This window comes from Chiloscyllium punctatum, chromosome 45 (genome assembly GCF_047496795.1).
Source record: "Chiloscyllium punctatum isolate Juve2018m chromosome 45, sChiPun1.3, whole genome shotgun sequence".
Lineage (NCBI taxonomy): Eukaryota > Metazoa > Chordata > Chondrichthyes > Orectolobiformes > Hemiscylliidae > Chiloscyllium > Chiloscyllium punctatum.
In genome coordinates, this window is record NC_092783.1 from 30,909,812 (window position 1) to 30,934,921 (window position 25,110).

At 50.7% G+C, this 25,110-nt stretch overlaps 15 non-coding genes across 15 annotated transcripts; all 15 read left to right on the forward strand.

The window, feature by feature from the left end:
- Nucleotides 1-1,084: 1,084 nt before the first annotated feature.
- On the forward strand, nt 1,085-1,158 carry trnat-agu (transfer RNA threonine (anticodon AGU)). Its single transcript has one exon. It is a non-coding gene; the product is annotated as a tRNA-Thr (tRNA).
- Nucleotides 1,159-2,741: 1,583 nt separating this feature from the next.
- Nucleotides 2,742-2,815, forward strand: trnat-agu (transfer RNA threonine (anticodon AGU)). The gene has a single exon. It is a non-coding gene; the product is annotated as a tRNA-Thr (tRNA).
- Nucleotides 2,816-4,398: 1,583 nt separating this feature from the next.
- On the forward strand, nt 4,399-4,472 carry trnat-agu (transfer RNA threonine (anticodon AGU)). The gene has a single exon. It is a non-coding gene; the product is annotated as a tRNA-Thr (tRNA).
- A 1,583-nt stretch (nt 4,473-6,055) lies between these two features.
- trnat-agu (transfer RNA threonine (anticodon AGU)) lies at nt 6,056-6,129 on the forward strand. The gene has a single exon. It is a non-coding gene; the product is annotated as a tRNA-Thr (tRNA).
- A 1,583-nt stretch (nt 6,130-7,712) lies between these two features.
- On the forward strand, nt 7,713-7,786 carry trnat-agu (transfer RNA threonine (anticodon AGU)). The gene has a single exon. It is a non-coding gene; the product is annotated as a tRNA-Thr (tRNA).
- Nucleotides 7,787-9,369: 1,583 nt separating this feature from the next.
- On the forward strand, nt 9,370-9,443 carry trnat-agu (transfer RNA threonine (anticodon AGU)). The gene has a single exon. It is a non-coding gene; the product is annotated as a tRNA-Thr (tRNA).
- A 1,583-nt stretch (nt 9,444-11,026) lies between these two features.
- On the forward strand, nt 11,027-11,100 carry trnat-agu (transfer RNA threonine (anticodon AGU)). The gene has a single exon. It is a non-coding gene; the product is annotated as a tRNA-Thr (tRNA).
- A 1,583-nt stretch (nt 11,101-12,683) lies between these two features.
- On the forward strand, nt 12,684-12,757 carry trnat-agu (transfer RNA threonine (anticodon AGU)). Its single transcript has one exon. It is a non-coding gene; the product is annotated as a tRNA-Thr (tRNA).
- Nucleotides 12,758-14,340: 1,583 nt separating this feature from the next.
- On the forward strand, nt 14,341-14,414 carry trnat-agu (transfer RNA threonine (anticodon AGU)). The gene has a single exon. It is a non-coding gene; the product is annotated as a tRNA-Thr (tRNA).
- A 1,583-nt stretch (nt 14,415-15,997) lies between these two features.
- trnat-agu (transfer RNA threonine (anticodon AGU)) lies at nt 15,998-16,071 on the forward strand. Its single transcript has one exon. It is a non-coding gene; the product is annotated as a tRNA-Thr (tRNA).
- A 1,583-nt stretch (nt 16,072-17,654) lies between these two features.
- On the forward strand, nt 17,655-17,728 carry trnat-agu (transfer RNA threonine (anticodon AGU)). The gene has a single exon. It is a non-coding gene; the product is annotated as a tRNA-Thr (tRNA).
- Nucleotides 17,729-19,313: 1,585 nt separating this feature from the next.
- On the forward strand, nt 19,314-19,387 carry trnat-agu (transfer RNA threonine (anticodon AGU)). The gene has a single exon. It is a non-coding gene; the product is annotated as a tRNA-Thr (tRNA).
- Nucleotides 19,388-20,970: 1,583 nt separating this feature from the next.
- Nucleotides 20,971-21,044, forward strand: trnat-agu (transfer RNA threonine (anticodon AGU)). Its single transcript has one exon. It is a non-coding gene; the product is annotated as a tRNA-Thr (tRNA).
- Nucleotides 21,045-22,627: 1,583 nt separating this feature from the next.
- On the forward strand, nt 22,628-22,701 carry trnat-agu (transfer RNA threonine (anticodon AGU)). Its single transcript has one exon. It is a non-coding gene; the product is annotated as a tRNA-Thr (tRNA).
- A 1,583-nt stretch (nt 22,702-24,284) lies between these two features.
- trnat-agu (transfer RNA threonine (anticodon AGU)) lies at nt 24,285-24,358 on the forward strand. The gene has a single exon. It is a non-coding gene; the product is annotated as a tRNA-Thr (tRNA).
- Nucleotides 24,359-25,110: the final 752 nt, after the last annotated feature.

Below are 25,110 nucleotides of genomic sequence, written 5' to 3' on the forward strand. Positions count from 1 at the left end.
GTTTCCTGTCAGCGTCACAGGGCGGGATCCCTGTTTAGGAATCCGACTTTGCATCGTCCAGACCTGGATACAGCTCCCAGTCTGGTAATGAAGATTTATTTCTCTAATTGTGAATTATCCGATTGAAAACGAATTCCTAGTTACGCACAGAATACACCCGCTGATCCTGCCAGAGTCAGCCCAGTGATTGTTTGCATTCATCTAGAAGGGCAAAGGCAGCAGATACACCGGTAAACTAGCTCCGCGAATCCCCCTCCTATCATCCCAGCTTTCTGAGTTGTAAAGATCTCGTTGTAGCTTCGCTAGCGCTGGATCAAAGTCCTGGAACCCCTTCCCTAGCAGCCTCATGGCTGGAGCTCCGTGCTGAGGAGTTCAAGGGTTCAGGAAAGTAACTCATCCCCCTGATCTGTCGGGTAATCAGGGATGGGCAGTAAATCCTACCCTGGATGAGTGGCGCTGGAAGAGCACAACAGTTCAGGCAGGCATCCAAGGAGCAGCGAAATCGACGTTTCGGGCAAAAGCCTACCCCATCGAGTGACGCCGATCTCCCAGGAATCCGTTTCAAAAAGGGGCAGGTCCTAAACGGACACCTGCTATCGGTCGGAAATAGGTTGAGAACGGCAGCGAGGGAGTGTAATAAAAGTGAAAGACAATGCCGACCGCGAGGCATGAGGCAGGAAGTGAGTGTAGAGCTGGTGGTACAAAGCTCAGAGTTGGTGCTAATGGGTCACCCTTTACTGCTCACTGTTTACACTGACTCACACACCACTCCTGGTCAGTTCATTTCAGTGACACTTTTCCCCTTGGTGTGAGGTTCCCTCTGGAGCGTAATAACGCCCTTAATGGGCCCAGAGAGGATGACACATCCTCTTTATCCTGTCAGTTTAAAGAGGTGAAAACATCGAATTCAAGAGCAGGTTGTGTTTTTCCGTGCCGTTTGCGTGGAGAATGTTGAGTCGTGAACTCTCTCTTCTTTGCAATTCTCACTGAGTAAGATCGAGACGGAAAGCACGTTGACGAGCCCTTGTCTTCAAGTGGTGAATGAACTGTACCTGTGCACTCACCGCCCACCCGCGCGCGTTGTGGCGCCATGGCTTAGATGGTTAAAGCGCCTGTCTAGTAAACAGGAGATCCTGGGTTCGAATCCCAGTGGTGCCTGCTTGCTGTGCCGAAAGTGCGCACTTGCATCTTCTTACCAGAGTTGTGTTGCTGGTCAGACAGCTCAACTTTCTGTTGCAGCCTGTTATGGTTTGGCGATCCTGCATCTCGTTCCAGCAGTAGTGTCACTCTTCGTTCTACCTGGAATTTCGTGCCGCTGTTCCACACGCGCTCCTGCTTCTCATTCGCTTTTATTCTCCCACCTTCATTCCCAGTTTGGTGGGAATAACGACGTGAGGTGGAGACACTGCTGACTTACCAGGGAATGCTGTGGCAAACGCGCGCGCGCACACACTCCACGAGCTGATCATCACCCTCATTCTCTGCCGTCACCTTTCATTCATTTTACGCCAACGGAAAATAGATCCTCCTTCTCCTAGAGTTGGAGTGCAGTTGTCTTTTCTTTTTCTGCTGAAGGAGGAAAAGAGAAAACATTGCTGCTGAAGGTGGATATGGAGTGAAGGACAGTCACCAGCGTGTGTACAAGTCAGTTGGCAAGGTTTCCTGTCAGCGTCACAGGGCGGGATCCCTGTTTAGGAATCCGACTTTGCATCGTCCAGACCTGGATACAGCTCCCAGTCTGGTAATGAAGATTTATTTCTCTAATTGTGAATTATCCGATTGAAAACGAATTCCTAGTTACGCACAGAATACACCCGCTGATCCTGCCAGAGTCAGCCCAGTGATTGTTTGCATTCATCTAGAAGGGCAAAGGCAGCAGATACACCGGTAAACTAGCTCCGCGAATCCCCCTCCTATCATCTCAGCTTTCTGAGTTGTAAAGATCTCGTTGTAGCTTCGCTAGCGCTGGATCAAAGTCCTGGAACGCCTTCCCTAGCAGCCTCATGGCTGGAGCTCCGTGCTGAGGAGTTCAAGGGTTCAGGAAAGTAACTCATCCCCCTGATCTGTCGGGTAATCAGGGATGGGCAGTAAATCCTACCCTGGATGAGTGGCGCTGGAAGAGCACAACAGTTCAGGCAGGCATCCAAGGAGCAGCGAAATCGACGTTTCGGGCAAAAGCCTACCCCATCGAGTGACGCCGATCTCCCAGGAATCCGTTTCAAAAAGGGGCAGGTCCTAAACGGACACCTGCTATCGGTCGGAAATAGGTTGAGAACGGCAGCGAGGGAGTGTAATAAAAGTGAAAGACAATGCCGACCGCGAGGCATGAGGCAGGAAGTGAGTGTAGAGCTGGTGGTACAAAGCTCAGAGTTGGTGCTAATGGGTCACCCTTTACTGCTCACTGTTTACACTGACTCACACACCACTCCTGGTCAGTTCATTTCAGTGACACTTTTCCCCTTGGTGTGAGGTTCCCTCTGGAGCGTAATAACGCCCTGAATGGGCCCAGAGAGGATGACACATCCTCTTTATCCTGTCAGTTTAAAGAGGTGAAAACATCGAATTCAAGAGCAGGTTGTGTTTTTCCGTGCCGTTTGCGTGGAGAATGTTGAGTCGTGAACTCTCTCTTCTTTGCAATTCTCACTGAGTAAGATCGAGACGGAAAGCACGTTGACGAGCCCTTGTCTTCAAGTGGTGAATAAACTGTACCTGTGCACTCAGCGCCCAGCCGCGCGCCCTGTGGCGCCATGGCTAAGATGGTTAAAGCGTCTGTCTAGTAAACAGGAGATCCTGGGTTCGAATCCCAGTGGTGCCTGCTTGCTGTGCCGACAGTGCGCACTTGCATCTTCTTACCACAGTTGTGTTGCTGGTCAGACAGCTCAACGTTCTGTTGCAGCCTGTTATGATTTGGCGATCCTGCATCTCGTTCCAGCAGTCGTGTCACTCTTCGTTCTACCTGCAATTTCGTGCCGCTGTTCCACACGCGCTCCTGCTTCTCATTCGCTTTTATTCTCCCACCTTCATTCCCAGTTTGGTGGGAATAACGACGTGAGGTGGAGACACTGCTGACTTACCAGGGAATGCTGTGGCAAACGCGCGCGCGCACACACTCCACGAGCTGATCATCACCCTCATTCTCTGCCGTCACCGTTCATTCATTTTACGCCAACGGAAAATAGATCCTCCTTCTCCTAGAGTTGGAGTGCAGTTGTCTTTTCTTTTTCTGCTGAAGGAGGAAAAGAGAAAACATTGCTGCTGAAGGTGGATATGGAGTGAAGGACAGTCACCAGCGTGTGTACAAGTCAGTTGGCAAGGTTTCCTGTCAGCGTCACAGGGCGGGATCCCTGTTTAGGAATCCGACTTTGCATCGTCCAGACCTGGATACAGCTCCCAGTCTGGTAATGAAGATTTATTTCTCTAATTGTGAATTATCCGATTGAAAACGAATTCCTAGTTACGCACAGAATACACCCGCTGATCCTGCCAGAGTCAGCCCAGTGATTGTTTGCATTCATCTAGAAGGGCAAAGGCAGCAGATACACCGGTAAACTAGCTCCGCGAATCCCCCTCCTATCATCCCAGCTTTCTGAGTTGTAAAGATCTCGTTGTAGCTTCGCTAGCGCTGGATCAAAGTCCTGGAACCCCTTCCCTAGCAGCCTCATGGCTGGAGCTCCGTGCTGAGGAGTTCAAGGGTTCAGGAAAGTAACTCATCCCCCTGATCTGTCGGGTAATCAGGGATGGGCAGTAAATCCTACCCTGGATGAGTGGCGCTGGAAGAGCACAACAGTTCAGGCAGGCATCCAAGGAGCAGCGAAATCGACGTTTCGGGCAAAAGCCTACCCCATCGAGTGACGCCGATCTCCCAGGAATCCGTTTCAAAAAGGGGCAGGTCCTAAACGGACACCTGCTATCGGTCGGAAATAGGTTGAGAACGGCAGCGAGGGAGTGTAATAAAAGTGAAAGACAATGCCGACCGCGAGGCATGAGGCAGGAAGTGAGTGTAGAGCTGGTGGTACAAAGCTCAGAGTTGGTGCTAATGGGTCACCCTTTACTGCTCACTGTTTACACTGACTCACACACCACTCCTGGTCAGTTCATTTCAGTGACACTTTTCCCCTTGGTGTGAGGTTCCCTCTGGAGCGTAATAACGCCCTTAATGGGCCCAGAGAGGATGACACATCCTCTTTATCCTGTCAGTTTAAAGAGGTGAAAACATCGAATTCAAGAGCAGGTTGTGTTTTTCCGTGCCGTTTGCGTGGAGAATGTTGAGTCGTGAACTCTCTCTTCTTTGCAATTCTCACTGAGCAAGATCGAGACGGAAAGCACGTTGACGAGCCCTTGTCTTCAAGTGGTGAATAAACTGTACCTGTGCACTCACCGCCCAACCGCGCGCGTTGTGGCGCCATGGCTTAGATGGTTAAAGCGCCTGTCTAGTAAACAGGAGATCCTGGGTTCGAATCCCAGTGGTGCCTGCTTGCTGTGCCGAAAGTGCGCACTTGCATCTTCTTACCAGAGTTGTGTTGCTGGTCAGACAGCTCAACTTTCTGTTGCAGCCTGTTATGGTTTGGCGATCCTGCATCTCGTTCCAGCAGTAGTGTCACTCTTCGTTCTACCTGGAATTTCGTGCCGCTGTTCCACACGCGCTCCTGCTTCTCATTCGCTTTTATTCTCCCACCTTCATTCCCAGTTTGGTGGGAATAACGACGTGAGGTGGAGACACTGCTGACTTACCAGGGAATGCTGTGGCAAACGCGCGCGCGCACACACTCCACGAGCTGATCATCACCCTCATTCTCTGCCGTCATCGTTCATTCATTTTACGCCAACGGAAAATAAATCCTCCTTCTCCTAGAGTTGGAGTGCAGTTGTCTTTTCTTTTTCTGCTGAAGGAGGAAAAGAGAAAACATTGCTGCTGAAGGTGGATATGGAGTGAAGGACAGTCACCAGCGTGTGTACAAGTCAGTTGGCAAGGTTTCCTGTCAGCGTCACAGGGCGGGATCCCTGTTTAGGAATCCGACTTTGCATCGTCCAGACCTGGATACAGCTCCCAGTCTGGTAATGAAGATTTATTTCTCTAATTGTGAATTATCCGATTGAAAACGAATTCCTAGTTACGCACAGAATACACCCGCTGATCCTGCCAGAGTCAGCCCAGTGATTGTTTGCATTCATCTAGAAGGGCAAAGGCAGCAGATACACCGGTAAACTAGCTCCGCGAATCCCCCTCCTATCATCTCAGCTTTCTGAGTTGTAAAGATCTCGTTGTAGCTTCGCTAGCGCTGGATCAAAGTCCTGGAACCCCTTCCCTAGCAGCCTCATGGCTGGAGCTCCGTGCTGAGGAGTTCAAGGGTTCAGGAAAGTAACTCATCCCCCTGATCTGTCGGGTAATCAGGGATGGGCAGTAAATCCTACCCTGGATGAGTGGCGCTGGAAGAGCACAACAGTTCAGGCAGGCATCCAAGGAGCAGCGAAATCGACGTTTCGGGCAAAAGCCTACCCCATCGAGTGACGCCGATCTCCCAGGAATCCGTTTCAAAAAGGGGCAGGTCCGAAACGGACACCTGCTATCGGTCGGAAATAGGTTGAGAACGGCAGCGAGGGAGTGTAATAAAAGTGAAAGACAATGCCGACCGCGAGGCATGAGGCAGGAAGTGAGTGTAGAGCTGGTGGCACAAAGCTCAGAGTTGGTGCTAATGGGTCACCCTTTACTGCTCACTGTTTACACTGACTCACACACCACTCCTGGTCAGTTCATTTCAGTGACACTTTTCCCCTTGGTGTGAGGTTCCCTCTGGAGCGTAATAACGCCCTTAATGGGCCCAGAGAGGATGACACATCCTCTTTATCCTGTCAGTTTAAAGAGGTGAAAACATCGAATTCAAGAGCAGGTTGTGTTTTTCCGTGCCGTTTGCGTGGAGAATGTTGAGTCGTGAACTCTCTCTTCTTTGCAATTCTCACTGAGCAAGATCGAGACGGAAAGCACGTTGACGAGCCCTTGTCTTCAAGTGGTGAATGAACTGTACCTGTGCACTCACCGCCCAACCGCGCGCGTTGTGGCGCCATGGCTTAGATGGTTAAAGCGCCTGTCTAGTAAACAGGAGATCCTGGGTTCGAATCCCAGTGGTGCCTGCTTGCTGTGCCAACAGTGCGCACTTGCATCTTCTTACCACAGTTGTGTTGCTGGTCAGACAGCTCAACGTTCTGTTGCAGCCTGTTATGATTTGGCGATCCTGCATCTCGTTCCAGCAGTCGTGTCACTCTTCGTTCTACCTGCAATTTCGTGCCGCTGTTCCACACGCGCTCCTGCTTCTCATTCGCTTTTATTCTCCCACCTTCATTCCCAGTTTGGTGGGAATAACGACGTGAGGTGGAGACACTGCTGACTTACCAGGGAATGCTGTGGCAAACGCGCGCGCGCACACACTCCACGAGCTGATCATCACCCTCATTCTCTGCCGTCACCGTTCATTCATTTTACGCCAACGGAAAATAGATCCTCCTTCTCCTAGAGTTGGAGTGCAGTTGTCTTTTCTTTTTCTGCTGAAGGAGGAAAAGAGAAAACATTGCTGCTGAAGGTGGATATGGAGTGAAGGACAGTCACCAGCGTGTGTACAAGTCAGTTGGCAAGGTTTCCTGTCAGCGTCACAGGGCGGGATCCCTGTTTAGGAATCCGACTTTGCATCGTCCAGACCTGGATACAGCTCCCAGTCTGGTAATGAAGATTTATTTCTCTAATTGTGAATTATCCGATTGAAAACGAATTCCTAGTTACGCACAGAATACACCCGCTGATCCTGCCAGAGTCAGCCCAGTGATTGTTTGCATTCATCTAGAAGGGCAAAGGCAGCAGATACACCGGTAAACTAGCTTCGCGAATCCCCCTCCTATCATCCCAGCTTTCTGAGTTGTAAAGATCTCGTTGTAGCTTCGCTAGCGCTGGATCAAAGTCCTGGAACCCCTTCCCTAGCAGCCTCATGGCTGGAGCTCCGTGCTGAGGAGTTCAAGGGTTCAGGAAAGTAACTCATCCCCCTGATCTGTCGGGTAATCAGGGATGGGCAGTAAATCCTACCCTGGATGAGTGGCGCTGGAAGAGCACAACAGTTCAGGCAGGCATCCAAGGAGCAGCGAAATCGACGTTTCGGGCAAAAGCCTACCCCATCGAGTGACGCCGATCTCCCAGGAATCCGTTTCAAAAAGGGGCAGGTCCTAAACGGACACCTGCTATCGGTCGGAAATAGGTTGAGAACGGCAGCGAGGGAGTGTAATAAAAGTGAAAGACAATGCCGACCGCGAGGCATGAGGCAGGAAGTGAGTGTAGAGCTGGTGGTACAAAGCTCAGAGTTGGTGCTAATGGGTCACCCTTTACTGCTCACTGTTTACACTGACTCACACACCACTCCTGGTCAGTTTATTTCAGTGACACTTTTCCCCTTGGTGTGAGGTTCCCTCTGGAGCGTAATAACGCCCTTAATGGGCCCAGAGAGGATGACACATCCTCTTTATCCTGTCAGTTTAAAGAGGTGAAAACATCGAATTCAAGAGCAGGTTGTGTTTTTCCGTGCCGTTTGCGTGGAGAATGTTGAGTCGTGAACTCTCTCTTCTTTGCAATTCTCACTGAGCAAGATCGAGACGGAAAGCACGTTGACGAGCCCTTGTCTACAAGTGGTGAATGAACTGTACCTGTGCACTCAGCGCCCAACCGCGCGCGTTGTGGCGCAATGGCTTAGATGGTTAAAGCGCCTGTCAAGTAAACAGGAGATCCTGGGTTCGAATCCCAGTGGTGCCTGCTTGCTGTGCCAACAGTGCGCACTTGCATCTTCTTACCACAGTTGTGTTGCTGGTCAGACAGCTCAACGTTCTGTTGCAGCCTGTTATGATTTGGCGATCCTGCATCTCGTTCCAGCAGTAGTGTCACTCTTCGTTCTACCTGGAATTTCGTGCCGCTGTTCCACACGCGCTCCTGCTTCTCATTCGCTTTTATTCTCCCACCTTCATTCCCAGTTTGGTGGGAATAACGACGTGAGGTGGAGACACTGCTGACTTACCAGGGAATGCTGTGGCAAACGCGCGCGCGCACACACTCCACGAGCTGATCATCACCCTCATTCTCTGCCGTCACCGTTCATTCATTTTACGCCAACGGAAAATAAATCCTCCTTCTCCTAGAGTTGGAGTGCAGTTGTCTTTTCTTTTTCTGCTGAAGGAGGAAAAGAGAAAACATTGCTGCTGAAGGTGGATATGGAGTGAAGGACAGTCACCAGCGTGTGTACAAGTCAGTTGGCAAGGTTTCCTGTCAGCGTCACAGGGCGGGATCCCTGTTTAGGAATCCGACTTTGCATCGTCCAGACCTGGATACAGCTCCCAGTCTGGTAATGAAGATTTATTTCTCTAATTGTGAATTATCCGATTGAAAACGAATTCCTAGTTACGCACAGAATACACCCGCTGATCCTGCCAGAGTCAGCCCAGTGATTGTTTGCATTCATCTAGAAGGGCAAAGGCAGCAGATACACCGGTAAACTAGCTCCGCGAATCCCCCTCCTATCATCCCAGCTTTCTGAGTTGTAAAGATCTCGTTGTAGCTTCGCTAGCGCTGGATCAAAGTCCTGGAACCCCTTCCCTAGCAGCCTCATGGCTGGAGCTCCGTGCTGAGGAGTTCAAGGGTTCAGGAAAGTAACTCATCCCCCTGATCTGTCGGGTAATCAGGGATGGGCAGTAAATCCTACCCTGGATGAGTGGCGCTGGAAGAGCACAACAGTTCAGGCAGGCATCCAAGGAGCAGCGAAATCGACGTTTCGGGCAAAAGCCTACCCCATCGAGTGACGCCGATCTCCCAGGAATCCGTTTCAAAAAGGGGCAGGTCCTAAACGGACACCTGCTATCGGTCGGAAATAGGTTGAGAACGGCAGCGAGGGAGTGTAATAAAAGTGAAAGACAATGCCGACCGCGAGGCATGAGGCAGGAAGTGAGTGTAGAGCTGGTGGTACAAAGCTCAGAGTTGGTGCTAATGGGTCACCCTTTACTGCTCACTGTTTACACTGACTCACACACCACTCCTGGTCAGTTCATTTCAGTGACACTTTTCCCCTTGGTGTGAGGTTCCCTCTGGAGCGTAATAACGCCCTTAATGGGCCCAGAGAGGATGACACATCCTCTTTATCCTGTCAGTTTAAAGAGGTGAAAACATCGAATTCAAGAGCAGGTTGTGTTTTTCCGTGCCGTTTGCGTGGAGAATGTTGAGTCGTGAACTCTCTCTTCTTTGCAATTCTCACTGAGCAAGATCGAGACGGAAAGCACGTTGACGAGCCCTTGTCTTCAAGTGGTGAATGAACTGTACCTGTGCACTCACCGCCCAACCGCGCGCGTTGTGGCGCCATGGCTTAGATGGTTAAAGCGCCTGTCTAGTAAACAGGAGATCCTGGGTTCGAATCCCAGTGGTGCCTGCTTGCTGTGCCAACAGTGCGCACTTGCATCTTCTTACCACAGTTGTGTTGCTGGTCAGACAGCTCAACGTTCTGTTGCAGCCTGTTATGATTTGGCGATCCTGCATCTCGTTCCAGCAGTCGTGTCACTCTTCGTTCTACCTGGAATTTCGTGCCGCTGTTCCACACGCGCTCCTGCTTCTCATTCGCTTTTATTCTCCCACCTTCATTCCCAGTTTGGTGGGAATAACGACGTGAGGTGGAGACACTGCTGACTTACCAGGGAATGCTGTGGCAAACGCGCGCGCGCACACACTCCACGAGCTGATCATCACCCTCATTCTCTGCCGTCACCGTTCATTCATTTTACGCCAACGGAAAATAGATCCTCCTTCTCCTAGAGTTGGAGTGCAGTTGTCTTTTCTTTTTCTGCTGAAGGAGGAAAAGAGAAAACATTGCTGCTGAAGGTGGATATGGAGTGAAGGACAGTCACCAGCGTGTGTACAAGTCAGTTGGCAAGGTTTCCTGTCAGCGTCACAGGGCGGGATCCCTGTTTAGGAATCCGACTTTGCATCGTCCAGACCTGGATACAGCTCCCAGTCTGGTAATGAAGATTTATTTCTCTAATTGTGAATTATCCGATTGAAAACGAATTCCTAGTTACGCACAGAATACACCCGCTGATCCTGCCAGAGTCAGCCCAGTGATTGTTTGCATTCATCTAGAAGGGCAAAGGCAGCAGATACACCGGTAAACTAGCTCCGCGAATCCCCCTCCTATCATCTCAGCTTTCTGAGTTGTAAAGATCTCGTTGTAGCTTCGCTAGCGCTGGATCAAAGTCCTGGAACCCCTTCCCTAGCAGCCTCATGGCTGGAGCTCCGTGCTGAGGAGTTCAAGGGTTCAGGAAAGTAACTCATCCCCCTGATCTGTCGGGTAATCAGGGATGGGCAGTAAATCCTACCCTGGATGAGTGGCGCTGGAAGAGCACAACAGTTCAGGCAGGCATCCAAGGAGCAGCGAAATCGACGTTTCGGGCAAAAGCCTACCCCATCGAGTGACGCCGATCTCCCAGGAATCCGTTTCAAAAAGGGGCAGGTCCGAAACGGACACCTGCTATCGGTCGGAAATAGGTTGAGAACGGCAGCGAGGGAGTGTAATAAAAGTGAAAGACAATGCCGACCGCGAGGCATGAGGCAGGAAGTGAGTGTAGAGCTGGTGGTACAAAGCTCAGAGTTGGTGCTAATGGGTCACCCTTTACTGCTCACTGTTTACACTGACTCACACACCACTCCTGGTCAGTTCATTTCAGTGACACTTTTCCCCTTGGTGTGAGGTTCCCTCTGGAGCGTAATAACGCCCTTAATGGGCCCAGAGAGGATGACACATCCTCTTTATCCTGTCAGTTTAAAGAGGTGAAAACATCGAATTCAAGAGCAGGTTGTGTTTTTCCGTGCCGTTTGCGTGGAGAATGTTGAGTCGTGAACTCTCTCTTCTTTGCAATTCTCACTGAGTAAGATCGAGACGGAAAGCACGTTGACGAGCCCTTGTCTTCAAGTGGTGAATAAACTGTACCTGTGCACTCAGCGCCCAGCCGCGCGCCCTGTGGCGCCATGGCTTAGATGGTTAAAGCGTCTGTCTAGTAAACAGGAGATCCTGGGTTCGAATCCCAGTGGTGCCTGCTTGCTGTGCCGACAGTGCGCACTTGCATCTTCTTACCACAGTTGTGTTGCTGGTCAGACAGCTCAACGTTCTGTTGCAGCCTGTTATGATTTGGCGATCCTGCATCTCGTTCCAGCAGTCGTGTCACTCTTCGTTCTACCTGCAATTTCGTGCCGCTGTTCCACACGCGCTCCTGCTTCTCATTCGCTTTTATTCTCCCACCTTCATTCCCAGTTTGGTGGGAATAACGACGTGAGGTGGAGACACTGCTGACTTACCAGGGAATGCTGTGGCAAACGCGCGCGCGCACACACTCCACGAGCTGATCATCACCCTCATTCTCTGCCGTCACCGTTCATTCATTTTACGCCAACGGAAAATAGATCCTCCTTCTCCTAGAGTTGGAGTGCAGTTGTCTTTTCTTTTTCTGCTGAAGGAGGAAAAGAGAAAACATTGCTGCTGAAGGTGGATATGGAGTGAAGGACAGTCACCAGCGTGTGTACAAGTCAGTTGGCAAGGTTTCCTGTCAGCGTCACAGGGCGGGATCCCTGTTTAGGAATCCGACTTTGCATCGTCCAGACCTGGATACAGCTCCCAGTCTGGTAATGAAGATTTATTTCTCTAATTGTGAATTATCCGATTGAAAACGAATTCCTAGTTACGCACAGAATACACCCGCTGATCCTGCCAGAGTCAGCCCAGTGATTGTTTGCATTCATCTAGAAGGGCAAAGGCAGCAGATACACCGGTAAACTAGCTCCGCGAATCCCCCTCCTATCATCTCAGCTTTCTGAGTTGTAAAGATCTCGTTGTAGCTTCGCTAGCGCTGGATCAAAGTCCTGGAACCCCTTCCCTAGCAGCCTCATGGCTGGAGCTCCGTGCTGAGGAGTTCAAGGGTTCAGGAAAGTAACTCATCCCCCTGATCTGTCGGGTAATCAGGGATGGGCAGTAAATCCTACCCTGGATGAGTGGCGCTGGAAGAGCACAACAGTTCAGGCAGGCATCCAAGGAGCAGCGAAATCGACGTTTCGGGCAAAAGCCTACCCCATCGAGTGACGCCGATCTCCCAGGAATCCGTTTCAAAAAGGGGCAGGTCCGAAACGGACACCTGCTATCGGTCGGAAATAGGTTGAGAACGGCAGCGAGGGAGTGTAATAAAAGTGAAAGACAATGCCGACCGCGAGGCATGAGGCAGGAAGTGAGTGTAGAGCTGGTGGTACAAAGCTCAGAGTTGGTGCTAATGGGTCACCCTTTACTGCTCACTGTTTACACTGACTCACACACCACTCCTGGTCAGTTCATTTCAGTGACACTTTTCCCCTTGGTGTGAGGTTCCCTCTGGAGCGTAATAACGCCCTTAATGGGCCCAGAGAGGATGACACATCCTCTTTATCCTGTCAGTTTAAAGAGGTGAAAACATCGAATTCAAGAGCAGGTTGTGTTTTTCCGTGCCGTTTGCGTGGAGAATGTTGAGTCGTGAACTCTCTCTTCTTTGCAATTCTCACTGAGCAAGATCGAGACGGAAAGCACGTTGACGAGCCCTTGTCTTCAAGTGGTGAATGAACTGTACCTGTGCACTCACCGCCCAACCGCGCGCGTTGTGGCGCCATGGCTTAGATGGTTAAAGCGCCTGTCTAGTAAACAGGAGATCCTGGGTTCGAATCCCAGTGGTGCCTGCTTGCTGTGCCAACAGTGCGCACTTGCATCTTCTTACCACAGTTGTGTTGCTGGTCAGACAGCTCAACGTTCTGTTGCAGCCTGTTATGATTTGGCGATCCTGCATCTCGTTCCAGCAGTAGTGTCACTCTTCGTTCTACCTGGAATTTCGTGCCGCTGTTCCACACGCGCTCCTGCTTCTCATTCGCTTTTATTCTCCCACCTTCATTCCCAGTTTGGTGGGAATAACGACGTGAGGTGGAGACACTGCTGACTTACCAGGGAATGCTGTGGCAAACGCGCGCGCGCACACACTCCACGAGCTGATCATCACCCTCATTCTCTGCCGTCACCGTTCATTCATTTTACGCCAACGGAAAATAAATCCTCCTTCTCCTAGAGTTGGAGTGCAGTTGTCTTTTCTTTTTCTGCTGAAGGAGGAAAAGAGAAAACATTGCTGCTGAAGGTGGATATGGAGTGAAGGACAGTCACCAGCGTGTGTACAAGTCAGTTGGCAAGGTTTCCTGTCAGCGTCACAGGGCGGGATCCCTGTTTAGGAATCCGACTTTGCATCGTCCAGACCTGGATACAGCTCCCAGTCTGGTAATGAAGATTTATTTCTCTAATTGTGAATTATCCGATTGAAAACGAATTCCTAGTTACGCACAGAATACACCCGCTGATCCTGCCAGAGTCAGCCCAGTGATTGTTTGCATTCATCTAGAAGGGCAAAGGCAGCAGATACACCGGTTATCTAGCTCCGCGAATCCCCCTCCTATCATCCCAGCTTTCTGAGTTGTAAAGATCTCGTTGTAGCTTCGCTAGCGCTGGATCAAAGTCCTGGAACCCCTTCCCTAGCAGCCTCATGGCTGGAGCTCCGTGCTGAGGAGTTCAAGGGTTCAGGAAAGTAACTCATCCCCCTGATCTGTCGGGTAATCAGGGATGGGCAGTAAATCCTACCCTGGATGAGTGGCGCTGGAAGAGCACAACAGTTCAGGCAGGCATCCAAGGAGCAGCGAAATCGACGTTTCGGGCAAAAGCCTACCCCATCGAGTGACGCCGATCTCCCAGGAATCCGTTTCAAAAAGGGTCAGGTCCTAAACGGACACCTGCTATCGGTCGGAAATAGGTTGAGAACGGCAGCGAGGGAGTGTAATAAAAGTGAAAGACAATGCCGACCGCGAGGCATGAGGCAGGAAGTGAGTGTAGAGCTGGTGGTACAAAGCTCAGAGTTGGTGCTAATGGGTCACCCTTTACTGCTCACTGTTTACACTGACTCACACACCACTCCTGGTCAGTTCATTTCAGTGACACTTTTCCCCTTGGTGTGAGGTTCCCTCTGGAGCGTAATAACGCCCTTAATGGGCCCAGAGAGGATGACACATCCTCTTTATCCTGTCAGTTTAAAGAGGTGAAAACATCGAATTCAAGAGCAGGTTGTGTTTTTCCGTGCCGTTTGCGTGGAGAATGTTGAGTCGTGAACTCTCTCTTCTTTGCAATTCTCACTGAGTAAGATCGAGACGGAAAGCACGTTGACGAGCCCTTGTCTTCAAGTGGTGAATGAACTGTACCTGTGCACTCACCGCCCAACCGCGCGCGTTGTGGCGCCATGGCTTAGATGGTTAAAGCGCCTGTCTAGTAAACAGGAGATCCTGGGTTCGAATCCCAGTGGTGCCTGCTTGCTGTGCCAACAGTGCGCACTTGCATCTTCTTACCACAGTTGTGTTGCTGGTCAGACAGCTCAACGTTCTGTTGCAGCCTGTTATGATTTGGCGATCCTGCATCTCGTTCCAGCAGTCGTGTCACTCTTCGTTCTACCTGCAATTTCGTGCCGCTGTTCCACACGCGCTCCTGCTTCTCATTCGCTTTTATTCTCCCACCTTCATTCCCAGTTTGGTGGGAATAACGACGTGAGGTGGAGACACTGCTGACTTACCAGGGAATGCTGTGGCAAACGCGCGCGCGCACACACTCCACGAGCTGATCATCACCCTCATTCTCTGCCGTCACCGTTCATTCATTTTACGCCAACGGAAAATAGATCCTCCTTCTCCTAGAGTTGGAGTGCAGTTGTCTTTTCTTTTTCTGCTGAAGGAGGAAAAGAGAAAACATTGCTGCTGAAGGTGGATATGGAGTGAAGGACAGTCACCAGCGTGTGTACAAGTCAGTTGGCAAGGTTTCCTGTCAGCGTCACAGGGCGGGATCCCTGTTTAGGAATCCGACTTTGCATCGTCCAGACCTGGATACAGCTCCCAGTCTGGTAATGAAGATTTATTTCTCTAATTGTGAATTATCCGATTGAAAACGAATTCCTAGTTACGCACAGAATACACCCGCTGATCCTGCCAGAGTCAGCCCAGTGATTGTTTGCATTCATCTAGAAGGGCAAAGGCAGCAGATACACCGGTAAACTAGCTTCGCGAATCCCCCTCCTATCATCCCAGCTTTCTGAGTTGTAAAGATCTCGTTGTAGCTTCGCTAGCGCTGGATCAAAGTCCTGGAACCCCTTCCCTAGCAGCCTCATGGCTGGAGCTCCGTGCTGAGGAGTTCAAGGGTTCAGGAAAGTAACTCATCCCCCTGATCTGTCGGGTAATCAGGGATGGGCAGTAAATCCTACCCTGGATGAGTGGCGCTGGAAGAGCACAACAGTTCAGGCAGGCATCCAAGGAGCAGCGAAATCGACGTTTCGGGCAAAAGCCTACCCCATCGAGTGACGCCGATCTCCCAGGAATCCGTTTCAAAAAGGGGCAGGTCCTAAACGGACACCTGCTATCGGTCGGAAATAGGTTGAGAACGGCAGCGAGGGAGTGTAATAAAAGTGAAAGACAATGCCGACCGCGAGGCATGAGGCAGGAAGTGAGTGTAGAGCTGGTGGTACAAAGCTCAGAGTTGGTGCTAATGGGTCACCCTTTACTGCTCACTGTTTACACTGACTCACACACCACTCCTGGTCAGTTCATTTCAGTGACACTTTTCCCCTTGGTGTGAGGTTCCCTCTGGAGCGTAATAACGCCCTTAATGGGCCCAGAGAGGATGACACATCCTCTTTATCCTGTCAGTTTAAAGAGGTGAAAACATCGAATTCAAGAGCAGGTTGTGTTTTTCCGTGCCGTTTGCGTGGAGAATGTTGAGTCGTGAACTCTCTCTTCTTTGCAATTCTCACTGAGCAAGATCGAGACGGAAAGCACGTTGACGAGCCCTTGTCTTCAAGTGGTGAATGAACTGTACCTGTGCACTCACCGCCCAACCGCGCGCGTTGTGGCGCCATGGCTTAGATGGTTAAAGCGCCTGTCTAGTAAACAGGAGATCCTGGGTTCGAATCCCAGTGGTGCCTGCTTGCTGTGCCAACAGTGCGCACTTGCATCTTCTTACCACAGTTGTGTTGCTGGTCAGACAGCTCAACGTTCTGTTGCAGCCTGTTATGATTTGGCGATCCTGCATCTCGTTCCAGCAGTCGTGTCACTCTTCGTTCTACCTGGAATTTCGTGCCGCTGTTCCACACGCGCTCCTGCTTCTCATTCGCTTTTATTCTCCCACCTTCATTCCCAGTTTGGTGGGAATAACGACGTGAGGTGGAGACACTGCTGACTTACCAGGGAATGCTGTGGCAAACGCGCGCGCGCACACACTCCACGAGCTGATCATCACCCTCATTCTCTGCCGTCACCGTTCATTCATTTTACGCCAACGGAAAATAGATCCTCCTTCTCCTAGAGTTGGAGTGCAGTTGTCTTTTCTTTTTCTGCTGAAGGAGGAAAAGAGAAAACATTGCTGCTGACGGTGGATATGGAGTGAAGGACAGTCACCAGCGTGTGTACAAGTCAGTTGGCAAGGTTTCCTGTCAGCGTCACAGGGCGGGATCCCTGTTTAGGAATCCGACTTTGCATCGTCCAGACCTGGATACAGCTCCCAGTCTGGTAATGAAGATTTATTTCTCTAATTGTGAATTATCCGATTGAAAACGAATTCCTAGTTACGCACAGAATACACCCGCTGATCCTGCCAGAGTCAGCCCAGTGATTGTTTGCATTCATCTAGAAGGGCAAAGGCAGCAGATACACCGGTAAACTAGCTCCGCGAATCCCCCTCCTATCATCCCAGCTTTCTGAGTTGTAAAGATCTCGTTGTAGCTTCGCTAGCGCTGGATCAAAGTCCTGGAACCCCTTCCCTAGCAGCCTCATGGCTGGAGCTCCGTGCTGAGGAGTTCAAGGGTTCAGGAAAGTAACTCATCCCCCTGATCTGTCGGGTAATCAGGGATGGGCAGTAAATCCTACCCTGGATGAGTGGCGCTGGAAGAGCACAACAGTTCAGGCAGGCATCCAAGGAGCAGCGAAATCGACGTTTCGGGCAAAAGCCTACCCCATCGAGTGACGCCGATCTCCCAGGAATCCGTTTCAAAAAGGGGCAGGTCCTAAACGGACACCTGCTATCGGTCGGAAATAGGTTGAGAACGGCAGCGAGGGAGTGTAATAAAAGTGAAAGACAATGCCGACCGCGAGGCATGAGGCAGGAAGTGAGTGTAGAGCTGGTGGTACAAAGCTCAGAGTTGGTGCTAATGGGTCACCCTTTACTGCTCACTGTTTACACTGACTCACACACCACTCCTGGTCAGTTCATTTCAGTGACACTTTTCCCCTTGGTGTGAGGTTCCCTCTGGAGCGTAATAACGCCCTTAATGGGCCCAGAGAGGATGACACATCCTCTTTATCCTGTCAGTTTAAAGAGGTGAAAACATCGAATTCAAGAGCAGGTTGTGTTTTTCCGTGCCGTTTGCGTGGAGAATGTTGAGTCGTGAACTCTCTCTTCTTTGCAATTCTCACTGAGCAAGATCGAGACGGAAAGCACGTTGACGAGCCCTTGTCTTCAAGTGGTGAATGAACTGTACCTGTGCACTCAGCGCCCAACCGCGCGCGTTGTGGCGCCATGGCTTAGATGGTTAAAGCGCCTGTCAAGTAAACAGGAGATCCTGGGTTCGAATCCCAGTGGTGCCTGCTTGCTGTGCCAACAGTGCGCACTTGCATCTTCTTACCACAGTTGTGTTGCTGGTCAGACAGCTCAACGTTCTGTTGCAGCCTGTTATGATTTGGCGATCCTGCATCTCGTTCCAGCAGTAGTGTCACTCTTCGTTCTACCTGCAATTTCGTGCCGCTGTTCCACACGCGCTCCTGCTTCTCATTCGCTTTTATTCTCCCACCTTCATTCCCAGTTTGGTGGGAATAACGACGTGAGGTGGAGACACTGCTGACTTACCAGGGAATGCTGTGGCAAACGCGCGCGCGCACACACTCCACGAGCTGATCATCACCCTCATTCTCTGCCGTCACCGTTCATTCATTTTACGCCAACGGAAAATAAATCCTCCTTCTCCTAGAGTTGGAGTGCAGTTGTCTTTTCTTTTTCTGCTGAAGGAGGAAAAGAGAAAACATTGCTGCTGAAGGTGGATATGGAGTGAAGGACAGTCACCAGCGTGTGTACAAGTCAGTTGGCAAGGTTTCCTGTCAGCGTCACAGGGCGGGATCCCTGTTTAGGAATCCGACTTTGCATCGTCCAGACCTGGATACAGCTCCCAGTCTGGTAATGAAGATTTATTTCTCTAATTGTGAATTATCCGATTGAAAACGAATTCCTAGTTACGCACAGAATACACCCGCTGATCCTGCCAGAGTCAGCCCAGTGATTGTTTGCATTCATCTAGAAGGGCAAAGGCAGCAGATACACCGGTAAACTAGCTCCGCGAATCCCCCTCCTATCATCTCAGCTTTCTGAGTTGTAAAGATCTCGTTGTAGCTTCGCTAGCGCTGGATCAAAGTCCTGGAACCCCTTCCCTAGCAGCCTCATGGCTGGAGCTCCGTGCTGAGGAGTTCAAGGGTTCAGGAAAGTAACTCATCCCCCTGATCTGTCGGGTAATCAGGGATGGGCAGTAAATCCTACCCTGGATGAGTGGCGCTGGAAGAGCACAACAGTTCAGGCAGGCATCCAAGGAGCAGCGAAATCGACGTTTCGGGCAAAAGCCTACCCCATCGAGTGACGCCGATCTCCCAGGAATCCGTTTCAAAAAGGGGCAGGTCCTAAACGGACACCTGCTATCGGTCGGAAATAGGTTGAGAACGGCAGCGAGGGAGTGTAATAAAAGTGAAAGACAATGCCGACCGCGAGGCATGAGGCAGGAAGTGAGTGTAGAGCTGGTGGTACAAAGCTCAGAGTTGGTGCTAATGGGTCACCCTTTACTGCTCACTGTTTACACTGACTCACACACCACTCCTGGTCAGTTCATTTCAGTGACACTTTTCCCCTTGGTGTGAGGTTCCCTCTGGAGCGTAATAACGCCCTTAATGGGCCCAGAGAGGATGACACATCCTCTTTATCCTGTCAGTTTAAAGAGGTGAAAACATCGAATTCAAGAGCAGGTTGTGTTTTTCCGTGCCGTTTGCGTGGAGAATGTTGAGTCGTGAACTCTCTCTTCTTTGCAATTCTCACTGAGCAAGATCGAGACGGAAAGCACGTTGACGAGCCCTTGTCTTCAAGTGGTGAATGAACTGTACCTGTGCACTCAGCGCCCAGCCGCGCGCGCGCTGTGGCGCCATGGCTTAGATGGTTAAAGCGCCTGTCTAGTAAACAGGAGATCCTGGGTTCGAATCCCAGTGGTGCCTGCTTGCTGTGTCAAAAGTGCGCACTTGCATCTTCTTACCAGAGTTGTGTTGCTGGTCAGACAGCTCAACTTTCTGTTGCAGCCTGTTATGATTTGGCGATCCTGCATCTCGTTCCAGCAGTAGTGTCACTCTTCGTTCTACCTGCAATTTCGTGCCGCTGTTCCACACGCGCTCCTGCTTCTCATTCGCTTTTATTCTCCCACCTTCATTCCCAGTTTGGTGGGAATAACGACGTGAGGTGGAGACACTGCTGACTTACCAGGGAATGCTGTGGCAAACGCGCGCGCGCACACACTCCACGAGCTGATCATCACCCTCATTCTCTGCCGTCACCGTTCATTCATTTTACGCCAACGGAAAATAGATCCTCCTTCTCCTAGAGTTGGAGTGCAGTTGTCTTTTCTTTTTCTGCTGAAGGAGGAAAAGAGAAAACATTGCTGCTGAAGGTGGATATGGAGTGAAGGACAGTCACCAGCGTGTGTACAAGTCAGTTGGCAAGGTTTCCTGTCAGCGTCACAGGGCGGGATCCCTGTTTAGGAATCCGACTTTGCATCGTCCAGACCTGGATACAGCTCCCAGTCTGGTAATGAAGATTTATTTCTCTAATTGTGAATTATCCGATTGAAAACGAATTCCTAGTTACGCACAGAATACACCCGCTGATCCTGCCAGAGTCAGCCCAGTGATTGTTTGCATTCATCTAGAAGGGCAAAGGCAGCAGATACACCGGTAAACTAGCTCCGCGAATCCCCCTCCTATCATCCCAGCTTTCTGAGTTGTAAAGATCTCGTTGTAGCTTCGCTAGCGCTGGATCAAAGTCCTGGAACCCCTTCCCTAGCAGCCTCATGGCTGGAGCTCCGTGCTGAGGAGTTCAAGGGTTCAGGAAAGTAACTCATCCCCCTGATCTGTCGGGTAATCAGGGATGGGCAGTAAATCCTACCCTGGATGAGTGGCGCTGGAAGAGCACAACAGTCCAGGCAGGCATCCAAGGAGCAGCGAAATCGACGTTTCGGGCAAAAGCCTACCCCATCGAGTGACGCCGATCTCCCAGGAATCCGTTTCAAAAAGGGGCAGGTCCTAAACGGACACCTGCTATCGGTCGGAAATAGGTTGAGAACGGCAGCGAGGGAGTGTAATAAAAGTGAAAGACAATGCCGACCGCGAGGCATGAGGCAGGAAGTGAGTGTAGAGCTGGTGGTACAAAGCTCAGAGTTGGTGCTAATGGGTCACCCTTTACTGCTCACTGTTTACACTGACTCACACACCACTCCTGGTCAGTTCATTTCAGTGACACTTTTCCCCTTGGTGTGAGGTTCCCTCTGGAGCGTAATAACGCCCTGAATGGGCCCAGAGAGGATGACACATCCTCTTTATCCTGTCAGTTTAAAGAGGTGAAAACATCGAATTCAAGAGCAGGTTGTGTTTTTCCGTGCCGTTTGCGTGGAGAATGTTGAGTCGTGAACTCTCTCTTCTTTGCAATTCTCACTGAGCAAGATCGAGACGGAAAGCACGTTGACGAGCCCTTGTCTTCAAGTGGTGAATGAACTGTACCTGTGCACTCAGCACCCACCCGCGCGCGTTGTGGCGCCATGGCTTAGATGGTTAAAGCGCCTGTCTAGTAAACAGGAGATCCTGGGTTCGAATCCCAGTGGTACCTGCTTGCTGTGCCAACAGTGCGCACTTGCATCTTCTTACCACAGTTGTGTTGCTGGTCAGACAGCTCAACGTTCTGTTGCAGCCTGTTATGATTTGGCGATCCTGCATCTCGTTCCAGCAGTAGTGTCACTCTTCGTTCTACCTGCAATTTCGTGCCGCTGTTCCACACGCGCTCCTGCTTCTCATTCGCTTTTATTCTCCCACCTTCATTCCCAGTTTGGTGGGAATAACGACGTGAGGTGGAGACACTGCTGACTTACCAGGGAATGCTGTGGCAAACGCGCGCGCGCACACACTCCACGAGCTGATCATCACCCTCATTCTCTGACGTCACCGTTCATTCATTTTACGCCAACGGAAAATAAATCCTCCTTCTCCTAGAGTTGGAGTGCAGTTGTCTTTTCTTTTTCTGCTGAAGGAGGAAAAGAGAAAACATTGCTGCTGAAGGTGGATATGGAGTGAAGGACAGTCACCAGCGTGTGTACAAGTCAGTTGGCAAGGTTTCCTGTCAGCGTCACAGGGCGGGATCCCTGTTTAGGAATCCGACTTTGCATCGTCCAGACCTGGATACAGCTCCCAGTCTGGTAATGAAGATTTATTTCTCTAATTGTGAATTATCCGATTGAAAACGAATTCCTAGTTACGCACAGAATACACCCGCTGATCCTGCCAGAGTCAGCCCAGTGATTGTTTGCATTCATCTAGAAGGGCAAAGGCAGCAGATACACCGGTAAACTAGCTCCGCGAATCCCCCTCCTATCATCTCAGCTTTCTGAGTTGTAAAGATCTCGTTGTAGCTTCGCTAGCGCTGGATCAAAGTCCTGGAACCCCTTCCCTAGCAGCCTCATGGCTGGAGCTCCGTGCTGAGGAGTTCAAGGGTTCAGGAAAGTAACTCATCCCCCTGATCTGTCGGGTAATCAGGGATGGGCAGTAAATCCTACCCTGGATGAGTGGCGCTGGAAGAGCACAACAGTTCAGGCAGGCATCCAAGGAGCAGCGAAATCGACGTTTCGGGCAAAAGCCTACCCCATCGAGTGACGCCGATCTCCCAGGAATCCGTTTCAAAAAGGGGCAGGTCCTAAACGGACACCTGCTATCGGTCGGAAATAGGTTGAGAACGGCAGCGAGGGAGTGTAATAAAAGTGAAAGACAATGCCGACCGCGAGGCATGAGGCAGGAAGTGAGTGTAGAGCTGGTGGTACAAAGCTCAGAGTTGGTGCTAATGGGTCACCCTTTACTGCTCACTGTTTACACTGACTCACACACCACTCCTGGTCAGTTCATTTCAGTGACACTTTTCCCCTTGGTGTGAGGTTCCCTCTGGAGCGTAATAACGCCCTTAATGGGCCCAGAGAGGATGACACATCCTCTTTATCCTGTCAGTTTAAAGAGGTGAAAACATCGAATTCAAGAGCAGGTTGTGTTTTTCCGTGCCGTTTGCGTGGAGAATGTTGAGTCGTGAACTCTCTCTTCTTTGCAATTCTCACTGAGTAAGATCGAGACGGAAAGCACGTTGACGAGCCCTTGTCTTCAAGTGGTGAATGAACTGTACCTGTGCACTCAGCGCCCAACCGCGCGCGCTGTGGCGCCATGGCTTAGATGGTTAACGCGCCTGTCGAGTAAACAGGAGATCCTGGGTTCGAATCCCAGTGGTGCCTGCTTGCTGTGTCAAAACTGCGCACTTGCATCTTCTTACCAGAGTTGTGTTGCTGGTCAGACAGCTCAACGTTCTGTTGCAGCCTGTTATGATTTGGCGATCCTGCATCTCGTTCCAGCAGTAGTGTCACTCTTCGTTCTACCTGCAATTTCGTGCCGCTGTTCCACACGCGCTCCTGCTTCTCATTCGCTTTTATTCTCCCACCTTCATTCCCAGTTTGGTGGGAATAACGACGTGAGGTGGAGACACTGCTGACTTACCAGGGAATGCTGTGGCAAACGCGCGCGCGCACACACTCCACGAGCTGATCATCACCCTCATTCTCTGCCGTCACCGTTCATTCATTTTACGCCAACGGAAAATAGATCCTCCTTCTCCTAGAGTTGGAGTGCAGTTGTCTTTTCTTTTTCTGCTGAAGGAGGAAAAGAGAAAACATTGCTGCTGAAGGTGGATATGGAGTGAAGGACAGTCACCAGCGTGTGTACAAGTCAGTTGGCAAGGTTTCCTGTCAGCGTCACAGGGCGGGATCCCTGTTTAGGAATCCGACTTTGCATCGTCCAGACCTGGATACAGCTCCCAGTCTGGTAATGAAGATTTATTTCTCTAATTGTGAATTATCCGATTGAAAACGAATTCCTAGTTACGCACAGAATACACCCGCTGATCCTGCCAGAGTCAGCCCAGTGATTGTTTGCATTCATCTAGAAGGGCAAAGGCAGCAGATACACCGGTAAACTAGCTCCGCGAATCCCCCTCCTATCATCCCAGCTTTCTGAGTTGTAAAGATCTCGTTGTAGCTTCGCTAGCGCTGGATCAAAGTCCTGGAACCCCTTCCCTAGCAGCCTCATGGCTGGAGCTCCGTGCTGAGGAGTTCAAGGGTTCAGGAAAGTAACTCATCCCCCTGATCTGTCGGGTAATCAGGGATGGGCAGTAAATCCTACCCTGGATGAGTGGCGCTGGAAGAGCACAACAGTTCAGGCAGGCATCCAAGGAGCAGCGAAATCGACGTTTCGGGCAAAAGCCTACCCCATCGAGTGACGCCGATCTCCCAGGAATCCGTTTCAAAAAGGGGCAGGTCCTAAACGGACACCTGCTATCGGTCGGAAATAGGTTGAGAACGGCAGCGAGGGAGTGTAATAAAAGTGAAAGACAATGCCGACCGCGAGGCATGAGGCAGGAAGTGAGTGTAGAGCTGGTGGTACAAAGCTCAGAGTTGGTGCTAATGGGTCACCCTTTACTGCTCACTGTTTACACTGACTCACACACCACTCCTGGTCAGTTCATTTCAGTGACACTTTTCCCCTTGGTGTGAGGTTCCCTCTGGAGCGTAATAAGGCCCTGAATGGGCCCAGAGAGGATGACACATCCTCTTTATCCTGTCAGTTTAAAGAGGTGAAAACATCGAATTCAAGAGCAGGTTGTGTTTTTCCGTGCCGTTTGCGTGGAGAATGTTGAGTCGTGAACTCTCTCTTCTTTGCAATTCTCACTGAGCAAGATCGAGACGGAAAGCACGTTGACGAGCCCTTGTCTTCAAGTGGTGAATGAACTGTACCTGTGCACTCAGCGCCCACCCGCGCGCGTTGTGGCGCCATGGCTTAGATGGTTAAAGCGCCTGTCTAGTAAACAGGAGATCCTGGGTTCGAATCCCAGTGGTGCCTGCTTGCTGTGCCAACAGTGCGCACTTGCATCTTCTTACCACAGTTGTGTTGCTGGTCAGACAGCTCAACGTTCTGTTGCAGCCTGTTATGATTTGGCGATCCTGCATCTCGTTCCAGCAGTAGTGTCACTCTTCGTTCTACCTGCAATTTCGTGCCGCTGTTCCACACGCGCTCCTGCTTCTCATTCGCTTTTATTCTCCCACCTTCATTCCCAGTTTGGTGGGAATAACGACGTGAGGTGGAGACACTGCTGACTTACCAGGGAATGCTGTGGCAAACGCGCGCGCGCACACACTCCACGAGCTGATCATCACCCTCATTCTCTGCCGTCACCGTTCATTCATTTTACGCCAACGGAAAATAGATCCTCCTTCTCCTAGAGTTGGAGTGCAGTTGTCTTTTCTTTTTCTGCTGAAGGAGGAAAAGAGAAAACATTGCTGCTGAAGGTGGATATGGAGTGAAGGACAGTCACCAGCGTGTGTACAAGTCAGTTGGCAAGGTTTCCTGTCAGCGTCACAGGGCGGGATCCCTGTTTAGGAATCCGACTTTGCATCGTCCAGACCTGGATACAGCTCCCAGTCTGGTAATGAAGATTTATTTCTCTAATTGTGAATTATCCGATTGAAAACGAATTCCTAGTTCCGCACAGAATACACCCGCTGATCCTGCCAGAGTCAGCCCAGTGATTGTTTGCATTCATCTAGAAGGGCAAAGGCAGCAGATACACCGGTAAACTAGCTCCGCGAATCCCC